The sequence below is a fragment of the Phalaenopsis equestris genome, unplaced genomic scaffold (genome assembly GCF_001263595.1).
Source record: "Phalaenopsis equestris unplaced genomic scaffold, ASM126359v1 Scaffold000831, whole genome shotgun sequence".
In the NCBI taxonomy this organism is placed as follows: domain Eukaryota; kingdom Viridiplantae; phylum Streptophyta; class Magnoliopsida; order Asparagales; family Orchidaceae; genus Phalaenopsis; species Phalaenopsis equestris.
Window position 1 is genome coordinate 1 of NW_018165271.1, and position 10707 is coordinate 10707.

Genomic DNA, 10707 nt, shown 5'->3' on the forward strand with positions numbered 1-10707 from the left:
ATTTGGTCTGCAAAATCATTTTATTTGCCGCAAGTTCCCCTATTTAACATTAAGAATTAAATAGGGTTTATATTAAACTAGGTTTGGACAAGCTTCCTATAGGAGCAAACCCCTATATTTAATTACATCTTAGATAACTGATCCCAGAACTGCTTATATGCAACAGTATAACAATAATTCTAATTATATTTTTCACTCATATTTCCTTATTTCACTAAAAAAACCAAAAACTTGATCTTGAAGAAAATAAGAATTTAACTTTTAATTTATATTGGGATACTATGCAAGTATATGTATCGTTATCAAGTAATATAGGACCTTTGATTAAGAACTGAATATCAAACTCATAGGAAAGATATGCAATATGCACTTTTTGGAATACTTTCTATTTTTAAAAAGATAATTATTTAAACCAAAGATGTTTTTGTAGTAAAGAATGTTTAAATCTTTTTGGTAATTTTACTATTTTGTCAAAAACATTACAAACTTAAAAAGATAACTTGAGTTTTTGTAGAAGAAAAGCACTAAATATGAAAATATTATTCTCCTTATCATGAATCAGTAATAAGTATAGGAATTCTATTGTGGATGTATGCATATTGTGCTATGCCAAATAGGAGCAATAATATTTTTTGCCCGTTTTAGAGATGCTATAAAGATCATTGACTAATTAAAAGTTTGAATAGTTCTGAAGACCGACTAGGTAGGGAAGATACTAGCTTTCACTCTAGATTTCTCTCGATTCTCTCCACCTGGGGGCTAACATCTCGTATCAGAACTTAAAACAAGAAAACAAGTTGGGGGCTTTAACCTATCACTTTAAATTCCTCTAACTCTACACTCTTCAATGTATATTTTCCTACTTATTTACACTCAATCATATGAGCTACATTCTCATTCATACCATCTCATGTGATTCTTTCCAATTTTTGACTGAGACAAAAATTAATCAAGATAAAATTCACCGTCATAACATTCAAAATATAAGACAACTCTAAATTAACCACAAACATTACAGAACAACAATTGCTACTAAATTAAGATGTTTCTCTCGGATGATTGAGAATCCCTTGGAGGAGGAAACCTATGGTTGCTAAGGATATTTTTCATGGTCTAAATGAAAGTATGGAGCTCATTGAGTCAAGTTTAGTAAATTCATTTAGACTAAGTGAATCCAAAAAAAAATTGTGGTACCAAAATGAGGGAACCATAGGATCCTAACCGGTGTCGCTCTAATCAACTTTAATATGCCCCACAATATTTAAAGAACCATAATCATAGCAATATTTGATTTGAAATCATAACCTGACACATTAAAATATTTAAACTCGTCACGACGAGGAGCTTGGCGCTAGCATTGTGGGAGGTACGACCATCTTCATCACTAAGAGGATCTACAATATCATATCTTTCCTTAGAATTAAACAATAGGTCATAGGATTTTGAGGTTATTTTCTTATGCAACGTAAATCCTCAAGTCATCTTTAAGCCTTTTGCATAGCTTTGCTGTACAATTTATGCCCTAACTCGTCTTAGGATTTTGATGTTGTCGTTCGTCACGACCTAAATCTTCACATCTTCCAAGCTATTTGTATGATAGTTTCACACAAATGTAAGCCCTAATTAATAAAATTGGCAGGATGAAATATTTAAATATTTCTCTCCAAAACTGAAGCCAAACCATAAGGTAGCTTGGGAAGTCCCTGAGGTCCTCCTCTAGATCTATGACATCCCCTAGTCTCTCTTCCTTTGGATTCTATAATAAATGTTTCAAATATAAGTCATTTCCATTTCACACCTCTTTGTCCAATTTTGTTGTAAAAGTCCTATCCTTTTGACCTCTTTGATGATAATATTCCATGATTTTTATCGAGAGTTTTCTTGATTGACTTCTGTCATTTAAGATTTTATTAACTGTAGGGGCTTTCCCTTATAGGAACGTTTTCCAAACTCAGCTTAATATAAACCCTATTTAATTCTTTATATTAAATAGGGAAACTTGTCGGCTTACTAACTTAATGGTTTTCATAGACTAAATGGATGTCATATATTTCTTATTTTATTTGATCGACCCTCATCCTCAAGTCTTGTGTTTATCTTTTGAGATAAATACATAGCTTGTGGTGTAGTGCTCTTTCATTTAAACTATGAAGGATATGGGATTAGTTTGATTTCATAATTTTCCAAACTTATATATGTATGAAAATTAAATGCCCGTCCGAAGCGGGCAATGGAATTTTGATTTTGGCGACCGACCGGCTTCCCTCGAGCAACTTCCCAAAACAAAATAGAGTCGACAGCTTTTGGCTTCTGCTACTCTACTGGGGATTAGCTTTCTCTCAATTTAAATCAGAAAATACTATCCTCATGGATCGGTAACGTGTCTACGACCCTCTTGGACCGAAATACCCTTCTTTCATTGGCATGCTGTACCCTTTTCTTTCTTGGGAAAATACGGTCAACTCTTTTGAACTTCAGGACCATCTGTTCAATCACCCTTGAACAAAAAGGTTTAGGGTCTATTAAGGACATTTTAATCTTTATGTGGGATCGGACCACAAATAGGTGTGTTGGTGGATTAATTTCTCTTGGGCATTGTATGTTGTAAAGTTGGTCCTGCACTGGGTCTTGAACTTCACTTTTTTCCCTTTCAAGTTTGATTTGCTATTTTACAAATTAAATCTATTTTACAAATTATTTTACAAATTAAATCAAATTATGTCGTACTGTGCGTACTCTTTAATTTTCCTTATATTAATTAAATCTTTTAACATTCAAAATACTTTTACTAAAATCTTAAAATATCCATAAATTAAATAAAGACTTACCCGGTCTACAGACCGACCTCTGTTAATTTTTAGTGTTCGCACTAAGATTATGAGGTATTGGCTACAAAGCTAACCCCAGAGCTTTCCTTTTTTGAAGTTGTTGCAATGGCATTCCAAATGTTCACTTTCTCGTGCAACCTGCCAAGGAATTGCGATGCCCGCAATGTCACCCCTACCATCCAGTTCGAAGTCAGATTTAAAGATCTCGAGGTCATCCTAGGGAAAACTCTTTTCATCTTAATGAAAGTCGCCGCTCCAGAGGTCCAAGAATCATCAGTTCAGTTTAACCTAAACTACCCTTGTCAAGACTACTGCTGCCGCAGTACCTACCAAGCTTGTTGCTCCCGTTTCTGCTAAGGGAAAGAAGTTAAGATCGTTGAAGATCTGACTTAAGCATTGGTTGTCAGCTGTCAGTATTTGAAATCAGATCAAGTTTGAGGACTGAATCATTAACCCGAACCCAAAGGAGAAACTGCAACTGGAAGGATTGAAGGGCTACCGAAGCCCAATTTTCTATGGAAGTACTTGTTGATGACGGTGTTCACACTATTTTTGGTGTGGAGTAGCCCATTGGAAGCTGTCGGTCGCCGGAATCAAAATCTACTAGTTTTCTCTCCTCTCATCACTGGTTTTTGGAAGTTCTTCTTTTCTCTAACTCTTTACCTCTTCCCGGGTTTTGGTTTTTTCAAATATTACTATTCCATTGCTTAGCCCCACTGTTTGCTGTTTGTTTGTCTGGTTGCTTGGGTTATTCTTTCTACTGTGTGGGTTGTCTGGTTACTTGGATTTCTCTCTACTGCTGTGTCTCTACTGTGCCTTTGTTGCTCCACTCTTTCATTTACTACTCAGTTACTTGAAATCGACAACTCAATGTTAGTTCCACAGCTCTGACCCCTTTTGCTAGTTTTTTGTACTGGGGATCTTTCAGTGATGTCTGACCCTAATACAACTGATATTTCCACAAATATTCAGTGGGCCAAGGCCACTTTTGCGGACATTATTGGGAAACGATATGATAAAGTTCAGAGTCCTGATGATTTAGTTTTTCCTCAAGAGTATCTGGGGGGTGCTCTTTTTTGGATTTCTCTCTACTGCTGTGTCTCTACTGTGCCTTTGTTGCTCCACTCTTTCATTTACTACTCAGTTACTTGAAATCGACAACTCAATGTTAGTTCCACAGCTCTGACCCCTTTTGCTAGTTTTTTGTACTGGGGATCTTTCAGTGATGTCTGACCCTAATACAACTGATATTTCCACAAATATTCAGTGGGCCAAGGCCACTTTTGCTGACATTATTGGGAAATGATATGATAAAGTTCAGAGTCCTGATGATTTAGTTTTTCCTCAAGAGTATCGTGAGGGTAATGACCCTCTCTTCAAGCCTATATGCAAGAAGAGTGGGAAATTGGCTATCTACTTTACTGAGGAGGACCTAAATGGTCTTACTGAATGTTATAAGTTCACCTTAATTGGTAAATTTCAACTTGGCCACCCTAAAATGGAATCTGTGAGAATATATTTTGATGGACTAAAATTCAAAGGGGCCTGGAAAGCAGGCCTACTTGATGGAAGACATATTCTCATCAATCTCACAAGGGAAGAAGGCTATGCTAGAATCTTTTCTACACAATCTATTTTGATTGAAGGAATCTTGATGAAATTGCTAAAGTGGACTCCTGGTTTTGACCCCAGTAAAGAACTTCCCATTGTCCCTATTTGGTTTAAGTTACCTGGACTTAAACTACACTTTTTCAACCACAAGGTTCTCTTCAACATTGGCAAAGCCTTGGGAAGACCTTTGAAGTTGGATGCCCCCACTTTCAACTTATCCAGACACTCAGTAGCTAGAATTATTCCAAAGAAAGAAGGAGTGACAGTTGAATTAAATGAGAAAAATGAATTAATTCCATTAAGACAGGTTACTGGTTGGTGAATTTTTATAGACTATAGAAAATTAAACTTGGCCACCATGAAAGATCACTTTCCTTTACCCTTTCTAGACCAAATGTTGGATAGATTGGTTGAAAAAAAATATTACTGCTTTTTAGATGGATATATCAGGTAACATCAAATTTCAATTGCTCTGAGGATCAAGGGAAAATAACATTTACAAGCCCTTATAGAACATTTGCTTTTTGTAGAATGTCTTTTGGATTATGCAATGCACCTGCGACATTTCAAAGATGTATGATGTCAATTTTTAGTAATTTGATTGAACATGGAATGAAAGTATTTATGGATGATTTCTTTGTATTTGAGACTTTATTTGAATTATGTTTAAATAATTTAGAAAAAGTTTTGTAATTATGTAACAAATAAACCTAGTACTAAATTAGGAAAAATGTCAATTTATGGTTGCATGAGGAATTGTACTTAGGCATAAAATTTTTGAAAATGGCATAGAAGTAGATCCTGCAAAAATTCAAGTTAAGCACTGTCTAAAATAGGATATATAATTCCAGCATCTAACCATTTTAAGATTTCTTTTAACAGCCTTTCATTATTGGGTTTAATATCCTCTGAGGATCAACTTTAGGTTTGTATTGTTCATTTAATAGAATTCTGTGCATACAAATTGAAGGATTAATTCTTTTAATATCTGTTAAAGTCCATTAAAAGCCTTTTTATATCTTTTTAACATTTCTATTAATTTTTATTCTTGAATTTTAGTTAAATCAGAAGATATAATGAATCTCTTAAAAACACTTGTTTTAAATGGGCAGGTAATACTTTCAGTTCAAGTTCAGGTGGTTTAATACTTGAAGGAATAAAATTTTTATTACAAGATTTCAGCTATTCTATAAGGGACTTCTGGATTGTTGGGGGAGACTTCAACTGTCTCTCTTCACCTAGTGAGAAGAAGGGTGGAAGATCTCCTGATATCAATTTAATGAACAATTTCAATGACAACATTCAGTCTGTTGGACTTTTTGATTTGGGTTTTATTGGCCCTAAGTACACTTGAAGAAGGGGGAAGATTTGGGAGAGGCTGGATAGAGTTTTGGTGAATGATTTTTGGTTCAGAGATTTCCTGCATACTTCTGTCCAACATTTGGCTATGAGTGGGTCTGATCATAGACCCTTACTTATTAAGATTTCTTCCAACAATTCTAAAGGTAAAGCCAAGTTCAGATATTTCAATATGTGGTCCATGCATAAGGATTTTCTCAATCAAGTATCAATGGCTTGGACTGATGTTCATCATCACATCCCTGGTATAAAACTCTGGCTTTTACATAAAAAAAGTCAGTAAAAATTGTTCTAATTGGAATTGGGAGGTGGTTGGGAACATTGATAATAAAGTCCTTGAGGCTGAACTGAAGGTATTACAATTATAACAGCTCATGTCTTTTAGCATAGGGTCTGAAATGGATGTTCAGTCTGCAAATGAACATCTGCTGGATGCAAGCAACATGCAGGAGGCATTCTATGCTCAAAAGGACAAAAAAATGAAGTTTTGTGAGGGGGACAGAAATTCTAAATATTATCATGCTTGTATCAACTACAGGTATCAACTATAGGAGGAAATGCAACACAATTCATAAAATCCTTTCTCAGGAGGGTCACGGGATTACTATTGCTAAGAACATAGTTGATAATGTTGTTCAATATTTTCAAAATATTTTCAAACAAGCTCCTACCTTTCAACCTCCCATTAAGCATACCTTGTTTGATAAGGAAAGGAAGTTCACCAAAAGCTCATCTCTCACTGATATTCTTGATGAAAAGGAAATATGGGAAGCTCTGAACTCCATTGACAGCACAAAAGTAGCTGGACCTGATGGGTTCACAGCAGATTTTTATAAAAAGGCTTGGCTGATTGTGAAGGGTGAGGTCATTGCTACAGTCCAAAGCTTTTTTTGGGGGGTTGATCTCCCCGAATATTTATCCTTATCTACTATTACTTTGGTTCCAAAGGAAAAAACTCCTCACAAATGGGGAAATTTCAGACCCATTACCCTCACTTCAGTTATATCCAAGATAATAAGCAAAGTTCTGTTCCATAGATTACAACTTCATTTAAATCATCTTATATGCAGGAATCAGGCAGCCTTCATCAAGGATAGAAGTATTGTTGATAATGTGCTCTTGGCTCAAGAGTTGGTACTAGATTTGGACAGAATCACTAGAGGAGGTAACTTAATTCTCAAATTGGATATCAAAAAGGCATATGACACAATCAGTTGGAAGTTTATTGAACAAGTTCTCATTGTTAGAGGTTTCTCCCCTTCCTTTATCTCTCTAATCAACATATGATTGACTAATAATTTTCATTCCATCTTCATCAATGGAACCTCCCATGGTTTTTTCAGTGCATCTAGAGGTATCAAACAAGGTGACCCCCTTTCCCCTACCTTTTTTATTTTAGTTTTTGACTACTTATCCAGAATCTTGAGTGAGTTGGCTACTAGGAAACCCCTCTCCCTTTATAGCCATAGATCTTCCCCCTTAATCAATCATTTGGCTTTTGCTGATGACATCATTATTTTTTCAAAAGCTTCCAAATCTGCTATTAAATTATTCTTGCAAAGCTTGGAGAGTTTTCAGGAGGCCTTTGGTATGAAATTAAATAAGCAGAAGGGCATCTCCATCTTCAACGAACAATGCAAAAGTGAGCTAAAGACCTGGGTTTTTGATTTCACTGGCTTTACCAATATCCATCTCCCTGTGAAATATCTTGGGGTAATTCTTATCAAAGGAAGAACAAAAAACTCTCAATTTGATCACATTTTAGAAAAGATTTAAAGCAAGCTTCAAGCATGGGAGAATTCCTTTTTATCCAATGGGGGTAGGATAACACTTCTGAAAAGTGTTTTATCTGCTATTCCCACATATCTCCTGCAAATGAATATATTGAAAAAGTCAACTCAAAGATTATTAGAAGGAATTTTCAATAGATTTCTATGGGCTGGTCAAAGGAAGAAAAAACATTGGACTAATTGGGCTAAGGTATGTAAACCATTTATGGAAGGAGGGTTAGGCTTCAAGTCCTTCCCCCAAATTATGCATACTAACCTCTGCAAACTCTGGATCAAATTCAGATCTCAATCCTCGCTTTGGGCTGAGTTCTTGGGGGGAAAATATTGCAAGCATCAACACCATACCCATGTATCTGTGGTTTGGGTGATTCCCCCATTTGGAAAAAGATGTTGCTGGGGATTCCCGCATTTGGAAAAAGATGTTGCAGATTAGGGAGGAAGCTGAAAAAATGTATGTCTGGGAGATTGGTGAGAGATTGGTTAACATATGGTGGGATAATTGGTCTTTGGAAGGCAATCTTCTGAATGATCAAATTGCTCCAGCCTCTCCAAAGATTGTCAAGGACCTTTGGGAACATGATAAGTGGAATCTTACTCCTATTCTTCCTTTTTGCAGCCCTTCTCAAATCTCCAATATTCTGAAACTCTCTGTTAATCCTGGGAAAAAGGACATAATTGCTATAAAAAAGAACTTACTATCTTCTCAGCCTCCCCAACAGGTGGTGGATTGGGGTCAAACAATTTGGAATAAATTTTTCACTCCCTCCATGTCATTTTTTATATGGAGACTCTTCTTAAAATTGATTCCCACTGATGATATATTGAAATTGAAATTGAAGGGCCTAAGGGGTCCCTTTAGATGTTTTTTCTGTCTTACTCAGGAGGAAACAATTGTCCACCTACTTTTTGCCTGCCCTTGGGTGCAGGAAGTTTGGTCTATTGTGATTGGAAAAATGAATGTCCCAACTATGAATCTAACATGGGAGGTATTATATAACTGCTGGTCAGATTGGAGGGGAATCAATCTTCAAGACATCCCCAACATTGTGGCTTGGTTTGTTTGGATGGCTAGAAACCATTTGAAGTATGAAGCTTCTCCTATAGAGCCAATAAAGGTCGGTCTAAACTGTATTGCCTCTGTACAAAAACGGATTAAATTTAAAGGTTTTGAAGCTGTGTTGGAGCTGAGCCCATCTTTTAATTCTTCCATTACCAAAGCCTTGAAAATTTGCTGGTCTCTACCACAGTATGGCTGGATAAAAGTTAACACTGATGGTAGCTATAAATCTCAGTCTGGTGGTATTGGTGGTGTCTTCAGGAAACATGAGGGAAGGTGCATCTTGTTCTTCCAATCCCCTGTTAAAGCTTTGGATCCCCTTGAAGCTGAATGTCAAGCTGTTTTTTGGGCCCTTAACTTAGCCAGATATTGCCACTTCAACCAGCTATGGGTTGAATCTAACTCTTTGATGCTTATTAACATTATCAAGGGCTCCTATGACACTCCATGGAACTTAATTAAGCTGGATTTCTGGGATTCATCAATTGCTGAAGAACTACCCTATAAAGTTCTCCCATATCCACAGAGAAGGAAATAGACCCTCCAATTGTCTAGCTAGAAGGGGTCTCTATATTGAAGAATCTTTGGTGAGCAAGAGGATCCCTCCCCCACTAAATTTCCTCTTATCTAGTGATTTGCTGCCTCTTCCTTATATCAGATAGCTCCTTTTTGTTGTTTTGAGAGGTTGCCTCCTTTTATAGGCTCTCTTTCTTTTTCTTTCTCTTTGTAATAGGTTTACTTTAATTTTAATGAATTGTAGCTTGGCTCCTTACTTAATATATATATATATATATATATATATATAATATTTTAGCACCCAAACAATCACTTTTATGAAAGAGCACTATACCTTAAATCCAATATTTACCCCGAAAGATAAACACAAGACTTGAGGATGAGGCTCTTTCAAATAAACTAAAAAATATATAACATTCATTTGGTCTGCAAAACCATTTTATTTGGCGATAAGTTCCCCTATTTAACATTAAGAATTAAATAGGATTTATATTAAACTAGGTTCGGATAAGCTTCCTATAAGGGCAAACCCCTATAGATAATTACATCTTAGATAATCCCAAAACTGCTTATACGCAATTGTACAAAACTGCTTATATGCAATTGTATAACAATAATTCTAATGATCTTTTCCACTTATGTAATCTTACTTTACAACAGAACCAAAAATATTATCCTGGAGAAAATAAGAATTTAACATATTAATTTATAAATATATTGGGATACTACGCAAGTATACATATTGTTTTCAAGTAATATAGAACTTTTTGATTAAGACCTAAATATTAAACCCACAGGGGAAAACTCAATATGCACAAACTTTCTATTTTTTAGAAAGAAAATTATTTAAACTATAGATATTTTCTCAAAAAGTAAAATTCAATTCTTTTTGGTATTTTTGGTATTTTGACAAAACTAGTTTTTGTAGAAAAAAGCACTAAACATGAAAATATATTTCTCCTTATCATGAATGAGTAATAAGTAAAGGAATTCTGTTGTGGATGTATGCATATTGTGCTGTGCCAAATAGGAGCAATAATATTCTTTACTCTTACTAGAGATGCTATAAAGAACATTGAGTTTGAATAGGTTTGAATAGTTCTGAAGACCGACTAGGTAGGGAAGATACTAGCTCTCACTTTAGATTTCCCTCTATTCTCTCCACCTGGGGGATAACATCTCGTATCTGAACTTGAAACAATAAACCAAGTTGGGGGCTTTAACATGTCATTTTAAAGTCCTCTAACTCTACACACTTCAAAGAATATTTCCCTATTTATTTGCACTCAATCATATGCACTCAATCATATGAGCTACATTCTCATATATACAACCTCATGTGGTCCTTTCCAATTGCTGACTGAGACAATATCATTTTAATTCTTACATTTTCTCACAACAAATTTAATCATTTAGATTGGCCAAATCAAGAAGTAAATGAAGTACATAGATTTAAATCATCACAACTTCTTCCAACATTAAAAATCAATACTCTCCATAACTTCCATCCAACACTTAATTACTTATCATTTTAAGAATAAAGATA